The sequence below is a fragment of the Archocentrus centrarchus genome, chromosome 4 (assembly GCF_007364275.1).
Source record: "Archocentrus centrarchus isolate MPI-CPG fArcCen1 chromosome 4, fArcCen1, whole genome shotgun sequence".
Lineage (NCBI taxonomy): Eukaryota > Metazoa > Chordata > Actinopteri > Cichliformes > Cichlidae > Archocentrus > Archocentrus centrarchus.
The window spans coordinates 15,572,591-15,592,618 of NC_044349.1; positions in this window are offsets into that span (position 1 = coordinate 15,572,591).

Below are 20,028 nucleotides of genomic sequence, written 5' to 3' on the forward strand. Positions count from 1 at the left end.
TTGTTCAGAGAGAGAGAGAAAGAGAGAGAAAGAGAGGGGCCCAGTGAGTGATGTGGTGAAAGGTAATAAGAAACACAGAGGCACAGAGGAAGTGAGGAAGTATAAAGATTAGGTCAAAAGTTTGAAGATGAAACATGAAGAAAATGTTTGTTTATAACAGTCATGGAAACTATAAGTTTAACTAGATAGCAAGAGAGAGACAAAGAGACAGAGAGACAGAGAGAGAGACAGACAGACAGACAGAGAGAGAGACCCAGGTATGTAAGTAGTAGTACTTTACTGACACTAAGCCTTTGCAGTTTGAGGTGGTAAAATGACACATCAAATGACAGAGAAGAGTACAACTCAAACTTTGGACTAATTACCTGCCATGCTATGATTCCAAGTTTGGATTTATCTGATTGGCATTCAGACACAAACACACACAATGACAATTTGAGCAGCAACACTGCTGGCTGTAAAAATGTTCTTTTACATGCAGTAATTAAAAAAAACTTGCATTAAAAAAACTTCATGCATTCTTACTTTCTCTTGTACTGTATGTCATTTCTTTTGAATGCATGTTTCAATTTGGAGGACTGACACTTTGTATACTCTCAGCTTATGAGGGTGTTTGTGTTTGTGCATGCACTGTGTTCATGAATGAGTGTATTCCTTCATGTACAGCTCTTCTGATCAAATAACAATAACCTTGGAAATGCAACACACACTAACATCATTAAATTATAATCAACACACATTTGCTATTCATAAGCAGGAAATCACCCCTCCACCACCATCCTCTGACACACAGGCACCCACATACACACCTCTCTCCTCTACCTACTACTGTTTTCTGTACTGAAGATGTAATGTAAACAGTTATTTATTTTAAAAATATAGCAGTACCCAAAGTACAGAGCAACAACTTATAAAACAAAACAAAGAATGTGATGGTGTGACCTAAACAAAAGTTGACTGAGGTAAACAAAACATGAACGAAAGATGAAGGGACGAGTAGCTAAGGTCATTAGCTGACTAGATTAAACTTTGAGTACAATTAAAAGAACCTGACAACCTGATAGTAATGAATTACAGTAGTAGTAAGAGACTTCTGATGTTTTGCCTGGACTCTGCTGGTGTTACAGCTCCTAATGTTCCTATTACCACTTGGACCACTTTGTTTTCTGCACATTTATCACAACTGTGGTCTTGTGCTACTTGTCAACCACCAGTATGTCTGTTTGGTTGGCCAATAGCTGCTTGTCTATCTGGAATTTGGAAATCAAACGGGACTTTAGCCTTGTTGTTCTTAGCCACTTTCGGTGATGTCTTCCATAAGGACTTGGGGCCTTCTAATCCATAGGCAGCACATATGTTTCTGTACACTAACCCAGCCACTTTGTTGTGCCTCTCAGTATGTGCTGTCCCAGCTTGCATCTCACATTCTGCAGCTTGGGTATGTGATGACCAGTGGGATGTATATATTGATTGCTTGGATTTTATGCCTACTGTTGAGCTGGTTCTGAGCACGTCTTATGTTCTGGAGGTATTCAGCTGCGGTTGACCTTGCATTTTTAATCATGGTTCCCATTGGCCTGCAAGATACCCAGCCACTTGTAGCTGCCATGTATGTTCACTATCCCGGGTGTGTGTGTTTGTGCATGCACTGTGTTCATGAATGAGTGTATTCCTTCATGTACAGCTCTTCTGATCAAATAACAATAACCTTGGAAATGCAACACACACTAACATCATTAAATTATAATCAACACACATTTGCTATTCATAAGCAGGAAATCACCCCTCCACCACCATCCTCTGACACACAGGCACCCACATACACACCTCTCTCCTCTACCTACTACTGTTTTCTGTACTGAAGATGTAATGTAAACAGTCATTTATTTTAAAAATATAGCAGTACCCAAAGTACAGAGCAACAACTTATAAAACAAAACAAAGAATGTGATGGTGTGACCTAAACAAAAGTTGACTGAGGTAAACAAAACATGAACGAAAGATGAAGGGACGAGTAGCTAAGGTCATTAGCTGACTAGATTAAACTGTGAGTACAATTAAAAGAACCTGACAACCTGATAGTAATGAATTACAGTAGTAGTAAGAGACTTCTGATGTTTTGCCTGGACTCTGCTGATGTTACAGCTCCTAATGTTCCTATTACCACTTGGACCACTTTGTTTTCTGCACATTTATCACAACTGTGGTCTTGTGCTACTTGTCAACCACCAGTATGTCTGTTTGGTTGGCCAATAGCTGCTTGTCTATCTGGAATTTGGAAATCAAACGGGACTTTAGCCTTGTTGTTCTTAGCCACTTTCGGTGATGTCTTCCATAAGGACTTGGGGCCTTCTAATCCATAGGCAGCACATATGTTTCTGTACACTAACCCAGCCACTTTGTTGTGCCTCTCAGTATGTGCTGTCCCAGCTTGCATCTCACATTCTGCAGCTTGGGTATGTGATGACCAGTGGGATGTATATATTGATTGCTTGGATTTTATGCCTACTGTTGAGCTGGTTCTGAGCACGTCTTATGTTCTGGAGGTATTCAGCTGCGGTTGACCTTGCATTTTTAATCATGGTTCCCATTGGCCTGCAAGATACCCAGCCACTTGTAGCTGCCATGTATGTTCACTATCCCGCCGTCTGGCAACTCCACCCTTTCAGTCCAGATCACCCTCTCTCTCTTTGGCACCATCCATCCAATCCAAATCCCAGTAGTTGGATCAGTGAGTCAATGTTGCGCTCATTCCTGGCATACACCTTGATTCCATCTATGTACAGGAGGTGGCTGATATTTACTCCACTCCTGAATCTATATCCACTCTTTGTGATGAGCAGGCTGAGGGGGTTGAGGCCTATGTAGAACAGCAGCAGGGGCAGTGCCTCACCTTGGTATATTCCACATTTGATGGTGACTTGTGTGATTGCCTTGAAGTCAGCCTCCACTGTTGTTTTCCATACACCGCTTGAGTTCCTGATGAATGTTATTAAAGCACTGTTAGCCTCTGATTCCCAAGGGATCACACTCCTCAGCATCCCTGGGAAGGTCTATGCCAGGGTGCTGGAAAGGTTGGTTTTCCTGTTAGTCAAACCTTGGATTCAAGAGCAACAATGGGATTTTTGTTCTGGTTGTGGAACTCTGGACCAGTGTGAGTGTGTGTGGGAGATCCAGTCCCATCCAGTGTGCATGTGTTTTGTGGACTTGAAGAAGGCATTTATCTATGTCCCTTGGGGTATCCTGTGGGAGTGCGGAGGGTATATGGGGTGTCTGGCATGTTGTTATGGGCCATTCAGTCCCTTGTACAACTGTAGGAGAGCTTGGTCTGCATTGCTGGCAGTAAGTTGGACTCATTTCAGGTGGATGTTGGACTCCGCCAGGACTGCCCTTTGTCATTGAGTCTGCTCATAATTTTTATGGACAGAATTTCAAGGCGTAGCCAAGAGGTGGAAGGCTTCTACCATTGTGTGTGAGAATCCCATCTTTGCTTTTCTGTTGGTCCTGTTGGCTTCATCAGGTGGTGATGAAGCCAACAGATTGCACTGAAGCTGTTCGCAGCTGAGTGTGAAGGGGTGGGTATGAGAATCAATCAACCAGTAGCTGGTTTTTTGACCCTCTGGTGTTGTTTCTAATGCCCTTCTGTGTTGTACTCATGTATTGACTCATGTGCCTACTCAGCTTGGTTGCTATGATGCCCGAGAGGAGCCTCCACCTTGTGGAGAGGCAGGTAATTGGCATCTTTCATGATCAGGATTGTTTAACCCTGTGTTTTCCAGTCTGGGTGAGATCCTGCTGTTAGCAGACCACTTATTTGTGTTGCCAGGTGTTCGTGGAGTACTGTTAGCTTCTTCAGGTGATAGGTGTGGATTATGTCAGGTCTTGGTGATGTCCATCTCTTCGTGGCTAAGACTCATTGTTGGAGACCCTTTTTTGATCTTGACTAGTGCTTGTAGATTGTACCCTTGGTTATGTGGCTGCTTTGAATGTGCTTGAGTCTGGCCACAATTGTCATCCTCAGTTCAGTAAATGCATCTATTGAAGCAGGCTGGGCATCATCTAGTTCTGTTACACTGAGCTTTTCTACCAGGGTTGGTTTGTTATAGCTCAGTATAGGCTGATATTTACTCTCCCTTTAACTGGGTATAAATTAAAATATCCATCCATCCATCCATTCGCTTCCACCCATCCTGTTCAGGGTCGCGGGGGGGCTGGAGCCTATCCCAGCTGTCATAGGGCGAGAGGTGGGGTACACCCTGAACAGGTCGCCAGCCTGTTGCAGGGCCAACACAGAGACAAACAACCTTTCACACACACATTCACGCTGTCATTCACACCTATGGGCAATTTAGTGTAGCCAATTAACCTAACCCCAGTAAGTGCATGTCTTTGGAATGTGGGAGGAAACTGGAGTACCCGGAGGAAACCCACGCAAGCACAGGGAGAACATGCAAACTCCACACAGAGAGAGGGAGAGGCCTGGGCCAAGGTGGAATCGAACCCAGGCCTTCCAGATGTTATTCTAACTGTGAGGCAGCAGTGCTAACCACTGCGCCACCGTGCTATATATATATAAAATAAATTCCCAGTCTCCTAAATGCTTCTTAAAAAATGTTGTCTACATAAGTTTGCAGGAAATATACAGAGAAACATGAAAGATAATGAAACATTTGTGGGATATACAATGTTATGTAATTCTTAATAGCTCTGGAATATGTTCTGGCACTGATTAAAGACTTAAAAATTTTGTCCGCCAACCTTTTTTTGGTGAGTAAACAGACAAAGACCAGTCACTAAAACTACATGCAAATAAAAACTTCTTTAGCCAATCACACTGTCCCCATTGGACATGCATAACTCATAGCATCAACACTACATGAAAAACCAGCATTTATCACCTTTGGAAGTGAGGTCAAACATCAGTACTCCCTACGTTAGATGAAAAGGTGAATAGCCAGTCAAAGTCTGAAAACACAGTAGCCAACCAGCAGCCAGCACAGTTTGATGAGTCAGAAAAAGAAAAAACACTGTATTGTAGATGGTAAATAGACAGACAACTGACAGACAGCTGCCTTCTATGTATGAGCAGACAAGTAGATGGCTCACTTCTACATAGCAGTAGCACAGCACACAATAAATTTGTAGATACTGTAGCTCATAAGTGAACTGATGTATTCTTCAAAGTACATTTCTTGTGATGGCTTCCATATGGACAGTTTTGGGGCAATGAAGTCATGCTGAGAGATCGAAGGTAAATTCTTCTCCTTTTTCTTGATGCTTTCCATGGGAACATACTCTAGTGAATCTCACTGTTAGTCGTATAAACATCTTTCCTTGGTCTATCAACTTTCAGTAACCATTTAAAGCATCTGTTCTCAAACAGCTACAAAAGCAGCAACCACATTTTGATTGTGGTTCTTGTGTGGTACCTTTTATCTGGTGTGAACAGAATCCTACTGTTAGATTAAAATCCCGAATCAAATCTTTTTAGATGAGGCAAAGTTGGCTGATATAATAAATATGATTAGAGATTAATGATTAAACCTGTATTATGTGCTCAGTGATTCTGACATTAAAAAGTGTGTGATACAGAGATGACATCAAAACACACTCTGTGTTTCTCTCTGAGGAAAAAAGCTCATATTTAAAAAAAAAAGATATATTTCATGATCTGTTTTTTACACTAATTTCTACATTCTCTATACTCTCTAATTCTCTAATTCCTCAGTAAGTCTTGTATTCCTTTGACTTTCTATTGTGCCCCCAGGTCAGCTGCTGTTACCTGCTGGTCACCAGGTCTTTGGATGAAGGCAGTCAATGGAGGAAACGGAGTGTGTCAACAGCAAGTGTTGACATTTGGCTTTTGAGATAAACCTCACAGGGGATCAAACAAAGACTGGCTCCTTTGACTGGAGAAAGGAGTGTGTGTGTGTGTGTGTGTGTGTGTGTGTGTGTGTGTGTGTGTGTGTGTGTGTGTGTGTGTGTGTGTGTGTGTGTGTGTGTGTGTGTGCGCATGTTTGTGTAAAGATGTTTCAATGTTGCAAGATTTCTGCTGACGACCTGAAGTCGAAGGACGCTGATAATTGTCTGAGGGCTTTGGTTATCTCCATGTCAAAAGGCTGAGTGAACTTAAAAGTGAGATGAAGTGCGCGACACACATGCAAACACGTTTTAATTATTCATAGTTTTACAAAAGGAAGAGAGAGAGAGATAAACATAAAAAAGTAAAGACGTGAGAATTTATTTCTGACATAACTGGTATCTGTGTGCTCAAATATGAAGTGCCATAGAAACACACACTGTAACGAGTGCGCAGATCTGAAAGAATTCTTGACTCATTCACCGGAGAATGAGAAAAATGTAAAGATCATAGGGAGGTTCATTTCTGAACGACACTCAAAAGGAGGAAGAATTTTCCAATGGTTGAATAAAGAATGGGCAACATTATTTCTCCCCTACAAAAAAGCTGCAGAGATAATAAACATCTCTGGAGACCAGCTTTAGGTTAGATATATACATCAATATGCTCTTTGCTACAGGGAATGCAGTCTAACAAGCTATTCATGCGATTCCAGGATGTTTTTCAAGTTTCATCTCAAAAGTGCTTTGCAGATCATTCATTCTACCTGTATAATTTCTGGTTTTATCTCACTTCAAATCAGTCTATTGGTTTAAAGGCAGCTAACCAGAAATGTTTGTCCCCTTCCTGCTAAAAATAAAGCAGGAGACCTATCATAGCTGGTTAAAAAAATAAATAAATAAAAAAATACAGTACAGCTGTACATCTTTGTATCAGAATCAGACTCCAACTACGGAGTGTGGCTTTTTTACACAATACACAATGTTTTTAATGCAATGGCAGTTCATTTTTCACACATGTACTGTCTCGGAATGGTAACAAAACAGGCAACTGATGTTGGGTTGCACTATAGCCCAAAGGAGGACATAAAAACACAGTAAGCCAAACCTAGTAGTTGTTTATTGGTTTTAAATTGGCCTTAAAATTTTGAGAATTTCTGATGGTTGCTTAGACATAGCTGTGGTCTGTGGGCATACATTCAAAACCAGTGGTAATGCTAGCCATACCCTACCTTAAATGGTTGCACAAACATATAGGCATTTTCCTATTGTGTTCACATAGGAATTAAAAATTCAGTCTACTGTGTCTACAGTTTCTCTAAGCACACGGATATTTGTTAGTTCACTCTTCCAGTCAGCAGAAGAAAATTCGGCATGCTTTGTCCTTAGTGGAGCTTAGTAAAGTTAGTGCAAGCAGCAGGGGCAGAAGTTCAATATGAGGCTAAATGTCCAGCCAACATCCCTAATATAAGGGAGAGAGAAGGTGGGCAAGGAGTTTATTGTAAGGGAAGATGAGAAAGAAGAGGAAGTGAGGAAGCAGAGAGGAGTTAAAACTCATTAATGCAGAGTTTGAGTCAAACTCACTTTAAACACACATTAAAAATGTAGTGATGGCCACATAAAATGCAGATCTGAGTCAGCAAAACCCTGGATTATGTTGAAGATTGCTTTTTTTAAGTCAATGTCTTTGTATACTTTAGATAAGTCATGATTTTTTAAAATGCATTAAATTTGGAAAACGTTGATCTTGAATATTAAGGGCTGTAGTTAATGAATATGAAAGTTTGATGTGATTTGAACTGCAATATTCTCCATAAAAGCCAGATATGCTACAACCCTTCACCCATTAAGGCCACACTATGTTCTGTATTGGCTCTCAATTCTGCCATTGAATGTGAATCTTTTTGTATTCATTTAAATAAATGGGCTGCAAATGAAAAGAAAAATCTTAATAATTGACATAAATGCTTCCACATACAACACAAGGCAACCATCCAGTTTCCTAAGCTCTTATCTGGCTGAGGTTGCAGAGGAGCTGGAGACTATCTGAGTGTTAGGTGAGAGACAGACTACACTCTGGTGAAAACAAAATTTATGTCAGTGATATATCTATTACAGTACCCTGATCTGAACAAAGGATTTGAATATGTAAGATTCTAGACTATACATTAAATTTCACCACCCCCATTAAGACAGCAATCTTCATCCATCCATTGGTGGCCCAACACTTTACACAGACACTGAATTTGTTTATATTGTCACCCTTCTGTATATTACAAGACAGGCATGGAAATCCAGGAAATTACCTCATAACATTGGCAAATAAAAATGTAAAAATGATTGCTCTCCTATAGTCATTTCCTGACTCTAGTACACAGAGACTTGCTGGTGGCACTCTAGCTATTAAAAAGGAAATAATAATAATGAGTTAAATTACTATTTAGATCATCTGAGTGCAGTGTACAGTGATCATACATCATTTACATTATTTTCTAATTTGTAAATATTGAGTACATAGGAGACATATATTGTAATAGTCACAGAGTAACATCTGCTTCAAACCCAGGAGAATGAAATTGATGGCATGCTGTCTTTTTGTGTTAGTTTCACTTACTGAATATTATCCAGAAGAGAAACTGTAGCCCACTTATTACTCATAACTGAAGATGACTGAAGAACACTAGCCACAAAGAAATTGGGTTTATGTTGATAAAAATGCTTTTGTCATGGGACATGCATCAGTTACATTACTGACAACAGACTACAGCAGATGAGTGCAGGAGGGAACAAGACAGTTAAGGTAGTCGATGTTATGATATGGAAAATGATAAAGAGTTCAAATAGGGAATGTGAGAAAGTGTGCATGCGTGTGCGTGCGCGCACACACACACACACACACACACACACACACACACACACACACACACACACACACAAAACATAACATTATGTCCAGAGAATGTCTAGGAATGCTGTGGTAACTATGACTCATACAGCCTAGCCACTTCTCCCCAAACACACACATATGTCACATACGTCCACACGTCCAAGATAATAGTTAATCTGGCGTCTTGTTGGTTCTTCTCCAAGCTCTTCTTTGGAAACAGATGTATAATTGTTATGTCCACTGACAGACTGCTCCAACTTTAACTGACCACTGACTTGTTTCTTTAATGTGGGCCACTACCATGGGACAGATGGCAGATTAATTTGTACATGAGCTTTAGGTTAATATTGGAAACTGTGGACATTCATAATACAAATTCCAGGCACAATAGTCAGTTTGGGGTTATGTCCTTCTGTATAAGCAATGCATGCTGAGACCTGAGAAAGGTGTGACACTTTTCATAATCTGTGTCCTGGCACTCTCAATACTGCACATACACATATTGACATGTGTGCACTGACCCTACAAAAACACTTGCATGAACACATTCATCTCCTGTTTTGTGCTTGTCAGTTTTTGTTTTGTTGTTTTTATTTTGGTCTATCTCTAGTGCTCTGTTAACACACATGCAGATGGTCACACACATTAAAAAAACACACACACACACACACACACACACAGCAGCTGCTGGATCCATTAGCAGGTCATGCAACAGTCATTGTTCATTGCTTCCTATAGGCTTCTATTTTCTAGAGCCAAAGAAGAACAGCAGTCCAGGCACATGGTTAGGTTGAAACAAAATAAACAAAGCATTATCAAATAGTTTATTTTGTCGCAAAGCAAATATAGCACTGACAATATAAGTGTTATCAGTGTAACTACGTGTATATTTGATTTAATCTGTTATACAAACATACACTAATAACTTGAGAAACTATATCAAACCTTTGTGGTTTCTTATCTATCTGGTTTTATTATAGCTACTGCAATTAGCATCCTCAGGTAAAATTCCAAGATGAGGAACTGTAGGAGTATGCAAGTGCCAAAAACAGCTGCAGAGGGAACATCTGCTCATAGCATTGTTCTCCTTAGACAGTTCCTATCATGCATGATTAAGTTTTAAAGTTTGGGCTTTCTCTAATCTGTGGATGTCTAGCCAGGACACAACTAAGAAAATCAGAGGAAACCTGTTGTTGATGAATATGATGACTTCCATCATATATTCATTCAAGGAAACCCAGTAAAGATTCGAAAAATAAATACACAGGAACAAAAGTTTTATGTGGCTTCTTACCCATATGACAGTTTTGTCGTTGTGAATTGGATATTCAAAATCACTTCAATCAGACTGAAATAACCAACTGGGGAAATATTAGTCTATGATTTAAATAGCTATTGCTATAACAACTTGCCAGCTGTGTTCCCATGAAAATGAGCAGAGACTTTGCAGTACTATAAATTATATCCCATTAAATCCCCATATGCATGTGTTGACTTATGTGTTACATATTCAGTTTTAAACTTGCTGTTCTTAGTCAGCGTTGGTAACGGTACCACTGGACATCACTCAAAGAAGGAATGCAAATTGCTGTTCAGCGAGAAAATCCCTTTGCTTGTTAGTCATTGACATACTCAGTGTGTGACAAAGCGTAACATGTGACAACTGCTCCACTTTAATCCAGAAGGTTTCAGTAAGCGTCATGGAAGGGAAAGCACTTCCACAAGTCAAGGCGCAGCCGGGTGGTTACAGACAGGAGAAAATGACACCAAATTACCACCATATATAATAGAATATTAAAGAAGCAAAGAGAGTATATATATATATATATATATATATATATATATATATATATATATATATATATATATATATATATATATATATATATATATATAATTTTTTTCATCATTGTACTTGATTATTTAAATACAAAAAGGAAAAAAAATCCACTTACTAGCTCAGTTTTAGCCACAAGGTGAATGTGCGGTCATTCATGACAGAGGTGCATTTACACATGCAAACACACACCTCACAATAAACTCTCATCTCTGTTCACATACTGCTATTTACCTTTGTGAATCCTGGGATATTGTGTGGGTTGTTGACTGTTTTTAAATTCTTCCACCTGACACACACAGACAGACAAACACACACACACACACTTGCACACACATACACACACACACTACCGTTGAGTCAGGGGTCAGTGTGCGGTTGGCTGTAACAGTCTGAACAGTGAAAAAGAAAAAGTGGATGAGATGGACTGCTCTTACTCAACCTCCCTGTAGCATATGGCACACACACACACACACACACACACACACACACACACACACACACACACACACACACACACACACACACATACACACAAAAAATACTACTAGCTGGTTGACTGGCATCTGTGGTTGTGGAGCGGTCAGTTGTGACAGACACATAGTATCCCCTCTGGATGACCCTTTACCATGAACACAAATACACAAATACACAAATACACAAACACACACACACACACACACACACACACACACACACACAACACACACACACACACACACACACACACACACACTTGCACAGACCCATGCCCAATGGACCATTCCTCTACAGACCTGCTGTACCATTCAGCACTGCACTAATGACACAGAACACCTAACAGGCCATCAAAGAAATACACACTTCCCTCTCTCCCAAGTTGCATAACATTAAGATGTCCAATCAATTTAAATTTACATTTTACACATTAGGCAAAAAGTCTCAGCCAGTCCAATCAATGAAATCAAATGTTGATTTATGTATGGATGGCAGTATTCTGCTTTGATTTTGCATTTTTTTGATATGTTTAAAATAAATTTTGCCATATGTGCATGAAGTATTGAAATAAAATTTCTCTTTAAACCAAGAAAAAAAATTTTTTTTAGCAAACCTGGAGCCAGAGAGTGCATTTACAGAAGAAATTCTAGCTCAGATATATAGTTAGTATAAATAATTGAGAATGCCATATTAAGAAGACAGTCATCACAAGACAAATCCTACACATTTTTTTGTCCATGTGAACATTTCTGATCTTATCTGATCACTGCCAGGTTTGTAGAATTTACACCTCAATGTGTTGCTATTCAATTGGGAAAACTATTGTGTTGGGTCTTTAAGGATAATGGCTAATAAAGCTTAATTGTAGCACAGAGGCTCATAAAACCCAATAAGTAAAGATACTGATGGAGCTGCTTTATGGGTTAGCCAAGTTGAGAGGAATGGGCATTGTTCTCCCATGATAAAGTCCTGCGCCAGTCCAGTGAGTGTATATTTACTTACCTCCCTGCGACGGTATAATTTTTGGTGGCATGTTTCTGTGTGTTTGCTTACCTCTAAGTGACAGGCAGAAGTGGGTGATGTGCAGGTCACTTGTTAATTATGGCAGCTTTTGTGTCTCTCTGTTGCTATGTGCACTAAGACTTAATGGTTAGGATCTCTGTATTTACTCTCCATTAACTGCGGCATAATGTTTGGTCATGGAGAAACATTATCTATAGCCAGTTCCTGTCTCTGACTGAAGGAATTTCTTTCTTTCTTTCTTTCTTTCTTTCTTTCTTTCTTTCTTTCTTTCTTTCTTTCTTTCTTTCTTTCTTTCTTTCTTTCTTTCTTTCTTTCTTTCTTTCTTTCTTTCTTTCTTTCTTTCTTTCTTTCTTTCTTTCAATAAAATCCATTTTTTAAATTTGTGCAGAAGAAAAGGTTCTTTATTGCAAGTGTAATTTTAATCTACAATAATAGTTAAAATTTTGAAGTAATGAATTCCAATTTTGCCCCCCCATTTCTTTACAGCTAGCTGTGAGAGCACTCATTAGTTCAAATTCTGTTTATCTACATTCAAAAACTCAACTAGGAAGGGATCTGCAGGAGACTGCATAAGAAGAAAACATATCAACAGAAAGTCAATGGCCCATATAAAAACACACATTTACACTGAAATACATGCAGATGTATAGAGCACATGTTTATATTTTGAGGTACAAATATCTGATTTTCATGGCGGAATGTAGATTGTTTAGTTTTTAGAGCACTGTTACGTGTCTATAGGGGCATTTTTGGAAGGAAAAGATTATGCTTCTTCCCAGCACTGGACACTTGAAGTGAACCACAAGATGATGTTGCAAAATATGAGGCGCTTTCCCTTTCCTGTAGCCTCTCAACAACTCTGCAAACACAGCTGAAATGGACTGGATGAACTGATGTCCCGAGCTGTCTGCTCACACATTTCAAACCAAAAGCAACATGGCTTCTCATTTCCAAATTTCTCTTATATTCTGAAAATCCATTTTCTTAAACACTTATCCCTTTTAAGGTCACAGGGTGGCTGAAACCCATCCCAGCTGTCAGAGGATGAAAGGTGGGGCACACCCCAGATAGGTTGCCAGGCTATTCAAAGGCCAGCACACAAAGATAGCCCACCATTCACACTCATATTTACACCTATGGGCAATTTACAGTAGAATAAGGTTAATCTTGTTTGTTGATTTTATATATATTTATATTCTTTTCTTAATAGTGTGAATTATTATATTTTTACTTATATTTATAATAACTGCGGCTGCTGTTACACCCAAATTTCCCCTCTGTGGGACAATAAAGGCTGTTTCTTCTTCTTCTTCTTCTTCTTCTGAATCACCAGTTTATGGAACTGCATGTCTTTGGACTGTGGGAGGAAGCTAGATTACCTGGAGAGAATCCATACAGGTACAGGGAGAACATGCACACTCCACACGGAAAGGCCCTACCTGGCTGGAATTCAAACTCATAACTTTCTTTATGTGAAACAAAACATTTTTAACAATATTGGTTAAAAGTGTGAAGTAATAAAAAATAAGTCTGCATTATTATTGTTGCCTTACAGCCAGTGGTGAGACCACAGAAATCAAAATTATTCAATGCCACTTCAAATTATTTCTATTTATCTACATTACAATGGTTAACATTGTAATTAAATTTGCAAAGGATGAACACAGGATTGATTGTTTCCACAGACTAATATAGGAATCCACATTTACACTGAAATTCATGTAACGCAAAATGATCTCATGTTTGTATGTTGAGGCACAAAGTCCCATAGGATCATGTCTGTTCCCAACACTAGACATTTGATGGGTGACAGTGTCACAAAAGATGACTGACAGTGTTGTCCCTTTCCTGCAGCCTTTCAGCAACTTTGCAGACACTCATCTGCATGAGACTGGATGAACCTACAGTATGTCACGGGCTGTGTGCTTGCAGATTTCAAATAAAAAGCGACATGGATTCTCATTTGTAAATTTCTCATATGTTATAAAAATAGTATAACAAAATGTGCCTTTCGAAATCTCTTTGAATATCTTCATTTAACATCAGCATGGCTTGGTTTAAAAGTTTTTCTTAACTTTTCAGACAAGTCAAGTCACCTGGGATGCCCCTTATTTGCACAGTCTCGAAAAAAGGAGCTTGACAACCATTGTTTGAAACTAAATACAATGGTGATGAAATGCATTGCACAGATGGTAAAACAGAAAATGAATGAGAAACCTGGAAATAACAAATCCTGTGGACTCATACAATCAAGGGGCCTCACTATTCTTTCTTTCTTTTTTTACTCCTAGTGATTTTTGCAGCAAAAACATAAGCAATATATTTATTTAAATGAATAAACATGCACAAAAGTTAGGGAGGCAAGGTTGAGATGGTTTGGACGTGTGTAGAAGAGGGACAGTGGCTATACTGAACAAAGGATGTTGAATATGGAGCTCTCACAGGGGAAGAAAAGAGGAAGACCACAGAGAAGATTTGTGGATGCAATGAACATGAAAATGCAGAAGGTTGGTGTGACAGAAAAGGATGCTTGAGATAGTGTGAGATGGAGGCAGATGAGCTGTAGCAACCCTTAAAAGGAGCAGCTGATGGAAGAAGAAGATATACAAAATATAAATAAATAAATAAAAAATATCTTGGTACTGCTGAAGAACAATCAGTCATTTAAATAATAAGCTATCACAACCATAATGCCTGTCTGGACTGAATTTCCTGATTTAAAGATGTTATGTGAAATGTATAATTTTCCCCATAGTTCTGCTTTCTGGTCTGGCAGAAGTTGATTTAAGCAACAGAAGAAGCTCCTGTAGTGTAAAGATCACCAATACATTCCTTGTAATTCTACAGTCCTGTCCAACAGCAGTCCCATATTGTGTTTAATCATCTATCTAAACCCTCACCTGCTTACTCCCAATTAAAGACCATAAGCTAAATGCCTGACACGAAAAGTGTAACATTCCTCACTGAAACCAAAGCAATCATTCTGCAGTCTTAGTTGACATGAGGAATGGAGAAAGGAGTTTGGCCAGCGAGTTTTCTGACAGAGGTTTGGACAGACGGAGAGTTGAGTTCATTTTAGCTGGATAGAATCCCTTCAGCAATGAATTATTCAGTCAGCCAATTGGTGAGGCAGCTTTTGGGCCCTGTTTGTCAGTTGATTAGCCAGTTCAGCCACTGAGATTCATTCATACAGTCGACTGGGCTGTCAGTTGGGAAGAGTACCACTTCACCATCAATATAGGTGCTTACATTTAGATTGGCTACTAACTAGCTAATGACTTGGTTTGCTATCTTTGTCTCAGGGGCTGTCAGAGCTAAAAAACTAACAAACTGAATAGACTGAGTTTCAGAACAGATGAGTAAGCTTTAATCTATTTCCAGCTCTGCAGAATCAGATTTGTGTGCCTCGGAGAGACGTAAGGACAGGAAGCATGGAAGTATATTTGATGTATATCCTTTTGAGCATATATATGTAGAATCTGCGCAAGTGTGCATCTGTGTGCACTGTGTTATGGACCACCCGTAGGCCTCAAGCGTCTGGGTGAGGCTTGGACCTTGATGAATTATAGTCCCCCTACAAGGTGGTTTTGTGGCAAGTTGGGGGATGGAGTGGGGTTGGGTTTGTTACACCTGTGAGCTCTGTCATTGCAAACCTCAAGCTAGTTCCCTGATTTTGGGCAGTACATGTGTTGGCCAGGGTGTAAATGACTCCCAGCTTTCCCCCCTGTAGGCTCAAGGGGAAATCTCACACATATGGTTCATATACTCGTTTGTTTAAAAATGAAGAAACTTCAAGAAAGGAGCATGCCTTAAGGAATGAGAAAATTCTAGCTTTCCAGCTGGATGTGGAAGTAAGAGCAATTTTGTGAGACATACAGACAGAGTCCCCTGTTGCAGAGATATATGTGAGCTGCACTTTCCTGGGACCCCAGCAGATATAAATGACACTTCTCATCTCTTCGGTAGTGGGCCTGCGACTGTTACCAAGTGTTTGAGGTGTTTTACCTCGTGCTGACACTGATAAATCTGTCACCTGGTGGAATCCATCTCTGGGCCCCAGAGTTGGAGGGAACAAATTGTGACTTTGGGTGGGAGAGGGGCAAGAGGGGCGGAAGGAAGGGAGGAAGGAAGCAAGGAAGGAAGGAAGGAAGGAAGGAAGGAAGGAAGGAAGGAAGGAGAAAAAGTGAATAAAACAGAGAGAAAGTGAGAGAGAAGTGACCTGTCAGCTGAGCCCATTTATCATCTAGACAAAATGGTTGCCTTCATGTTTTCCTGCTGACCAGCCAAAACATCCCGTGGTAAGCAAGTTTTAAGGTGATGTGGTTTAAGTGTGCATTGCTGGGTTTCTTTATCTTTTGTTTGCTTTTTTTTTTTTTTTTTTTTTACTTTTGATCAATTCATAAGCTTATCAGTATGATTAACATTTCCTTTGTTCCTTCTCAATGCTTGCTCTGTTTTCGTCGCGCATGGTGCATAAAGATTGTTGTGTGTGTGTCTTCTCCCTTAGCATCAGTATTTAAGAATGCTCCATGAGCTTGTAAAAAGATTAGGTCATTGAAGGCTGGCAAAAGTACAGAGTCAGAAAAAAGAACTTGTGTGTGGTATTTATAGAATGCGGTGAGACGGCTTCTTTGGTCACTCTTAATTATTTTTTCCATACAGCAGCAGCACCCGTGATCTAATGTTGTACTGTTGTGCGTAGCTATTAAAAGTTGGTATGCTGTGGACCACATTAATGAGGACCTCCAGTTGGAGTGGTCAGGTGGAGCTGGGCCTTTAGTGGCCAAAAAACTGACAGATTCATCCTCTGGAGAAAATGGTGAGCCAGTTTTGGTTTGGCAACACTGTGTGTGTGCATGTGTGTTGATGAGCATGTCTGGGAACTGTGCTATATGTTCGAATATAGACATATGGATATACCCATATACAAAAACACATCAGTACAAACCCGGATATGATTCACAAGTTTTAATACTACACTAAAATTAAGACACAGGCATTAGTCAATCACGTGTAGCTGCTCTTGTACATAAAGAGATGCATGGTTAAAAAATTCAAAACCTCGCTCCCCTGCCCCTTTCTCTGACACAAAAACATCTTATCAGTTAAACCCTTCATTATCAAATTCAGATCTCAAAAGTATGCTCAAAAGAGGTGAGTCTGATGCTAAGCTGATCGCTCTAAGCAATGTTATTAGATTCTGATTATTCCTTTGACTTCCACTTCTTTTAATATGATTTTAACAAAGAAATAACATACTGTAAATCATAACTGAGTGGAAAAAAGTGATCTCAAGATTGGAGAGGATAGGAGATTGCTGATAACTACTTCAGTTAGTGACAATGATGAGTTTATATGAGCTCACTTTAAAATTTTCTTAATAAAGATATGTCCATAAATTCACAAAACACCTTAATGGAAGTAGTAGGATAAATAATAAAACTTCTGTCTCATTCATATTTAAGAACTGTGATTGATCCAAATATGCTTGAAACAACTCTGTTTTCCCTTTGGCCTGGATATGCCATCAGATTTATAATCTTGCTAATACAGTAGATATATGTGTGGAGAAGATGAAATCAAATTGTCTCAAATCTCTGAATTTTACCTGGACACAGGGTGCTTGAAATGTAAAAACGAAGCATTAGATTAGATTTCAGCAAGCATTTTGATGTTTAGTATTTGCTGTACACATCTTTTGCCTCTCACTTTTTGCACATACTGCAAAAAGTTTCTGTCAAAGACCATTTAAGTTGTCTTGAAATTGTCATTTAAAAAAAAATAAAAAATTCAGTGCATGCGCGCTTTCTTTCTAGTCATTCTTTCCTACTTTCCTCTTCCTCTGATTGACCCCATTTGCACTCTTCACCCTCCTCTCATCCCTTTCGCACATGCATTAACACCCACACACACTGTAGATTTAAGCATGCGAGGAGTCATGCTTTAATATGCTCGTGGGTGGCACAGTGGTGCAGCGCTGGATTCAAACCAGACGGCTAACTGGGGCCTTTCTGTGCAGAGTTTGTATGTTCCCCCTGTGCATGCATGAGTTCTCTGCGTACCTTCCAATGGAAAGAATCTTAGGTTATCTGGTGATATTGAATTAACTATGTGTGTAAATGGCTGCCTGTCTCTCTGGGATAGGCTGGTGGCCTGTTTTGCCTTATGATAGCTGGGATAGGCTAAAACCCTCACGCTTCATGAACTTGATTTGGAAAAGAGGTTAAGGATAAGTGGATTGATATTATGCTTATGCATTTTCTATGCAAAATCAACTGGTTCAGATGCAGTATTTTTAAATTTATTTTAAACATAATCCTCACCAGGAAAGTAACCGTAGCAGTTTTACAAAAACAAAAAACTTTTACTTATGCTGCCTTACTTCATATATCAGAGTCTTTCTTTTGTCTGCCCTGCACTATTCGAAATGTATGCGAAAACATCAAAAATGCAAAAGCTTCATCTGCGCGAACCTAAAGCAAACCATCATAATCGTATACGTTTCCAAACAATATGCCATATATCTCGACATTCATGTACAGTCTGTAATGAATGATGGCCTTTAGTGATGGCCTGTCAATAAGCAGCATGGGCAGGAAATAAAGAGACCCCCACTTTCCCCAATAGGCAGCAACATAAAGAGAGGTGGGTGGTGGTGAGAGTGGGGTGAGCAGATAGATCATAGTAACAGCCAATAATAAATGGATCATGCTTCTATGTTTTTAAAGCCAGTGGCAGCTGTATTGAATGGGAAACCTTGTGTGGGGGAGAAAATAGAGGTTTATTGATCAGAGAGAGCATGTAGGGTGGAGTGGAGTTGGAGTGCGGGTGCTTTGAGGCCTGTCGTCCTCCAGGAAAATGATGTTCTCACTGAGTTTTCTATTTCATAGGCATCCAAACCCCCACACCTCCACACAACACTTCAAATCACTCACTCTCATGTCACGTGCACTCCCACAGTGTACACGCACACACACACACACATAAACATCAGGCTGCGGCCACAAAGAGAAGCGGTAGCCCTCGCTTCATATGTTTGTTTGTGTTAAAGGTCAGGTCACATGGGATATTTCTGTACCCACCTTTGTTGTTTTTCTTGTGGTCAGAAGGAGTATTGCAAAGCAGGCTACAGCAGTAAGTGAAAACATCCATGGTGTCTGTAAAAAGTGAATTGTTATTTGGTTGCAAAAAGGCCCACCATCCTCCAACGCTGCTTGCTGTGCTATGCTGCTGAAAGCACCCTTTGCTTTAGAAGTTCATAGAGTTTGCTACCCATTGTAGTGTTTTTGCATAAATGTTAATGTCATAAATCTGCTGGCTGACATAGGATATCATTTCTATGGTTTCATTCAATGCAGATGAACTACAAATAGGTGACAAATCAAAGGAAAAAACAAAGTTTCCAAAATAGTTTTTAGAGATCTGTTAGCCCACTGCTTGCCACCAGAACAGCTTCATTGCATCTTGTTACTGAACCTACAAGCTTCTGGACTTCTGCTGGAGGGATGGATCAATGGTCTTCCCAAAGATATTACCTCATTTGGTGTTTTGATGATGGTGGTGAGCGTTGCTGTGTAACTCATCATTCCAAAATCTCCCATAGGTGTTTAATTGGGTTGGGATCTGATGACTTTGAAGGCCATGGCATGTGACACATCATTTTGATACTCACCAGTGAGAAGGATGGGGTCTGAGACCACTCCAGTGAAATAGAAATATTTCATCAAGGGGTAAGGTGATCTCTCAGAACAAGTTGTTATTGATTTACAATGACCCTTTCTTGTAAAGGGACAAGTGGATCAAAATCATGCCAGCAAAATGACCCTTGCAGTATTACAGAGCCACTATATCCTCTCACTGTAAGGGTCAAAGGTTAACATTTACCTTTAATTTATTTCAGGTGTTTTCCTTTAAAAACTATAAAACTTCCCAACATGATTTGGTT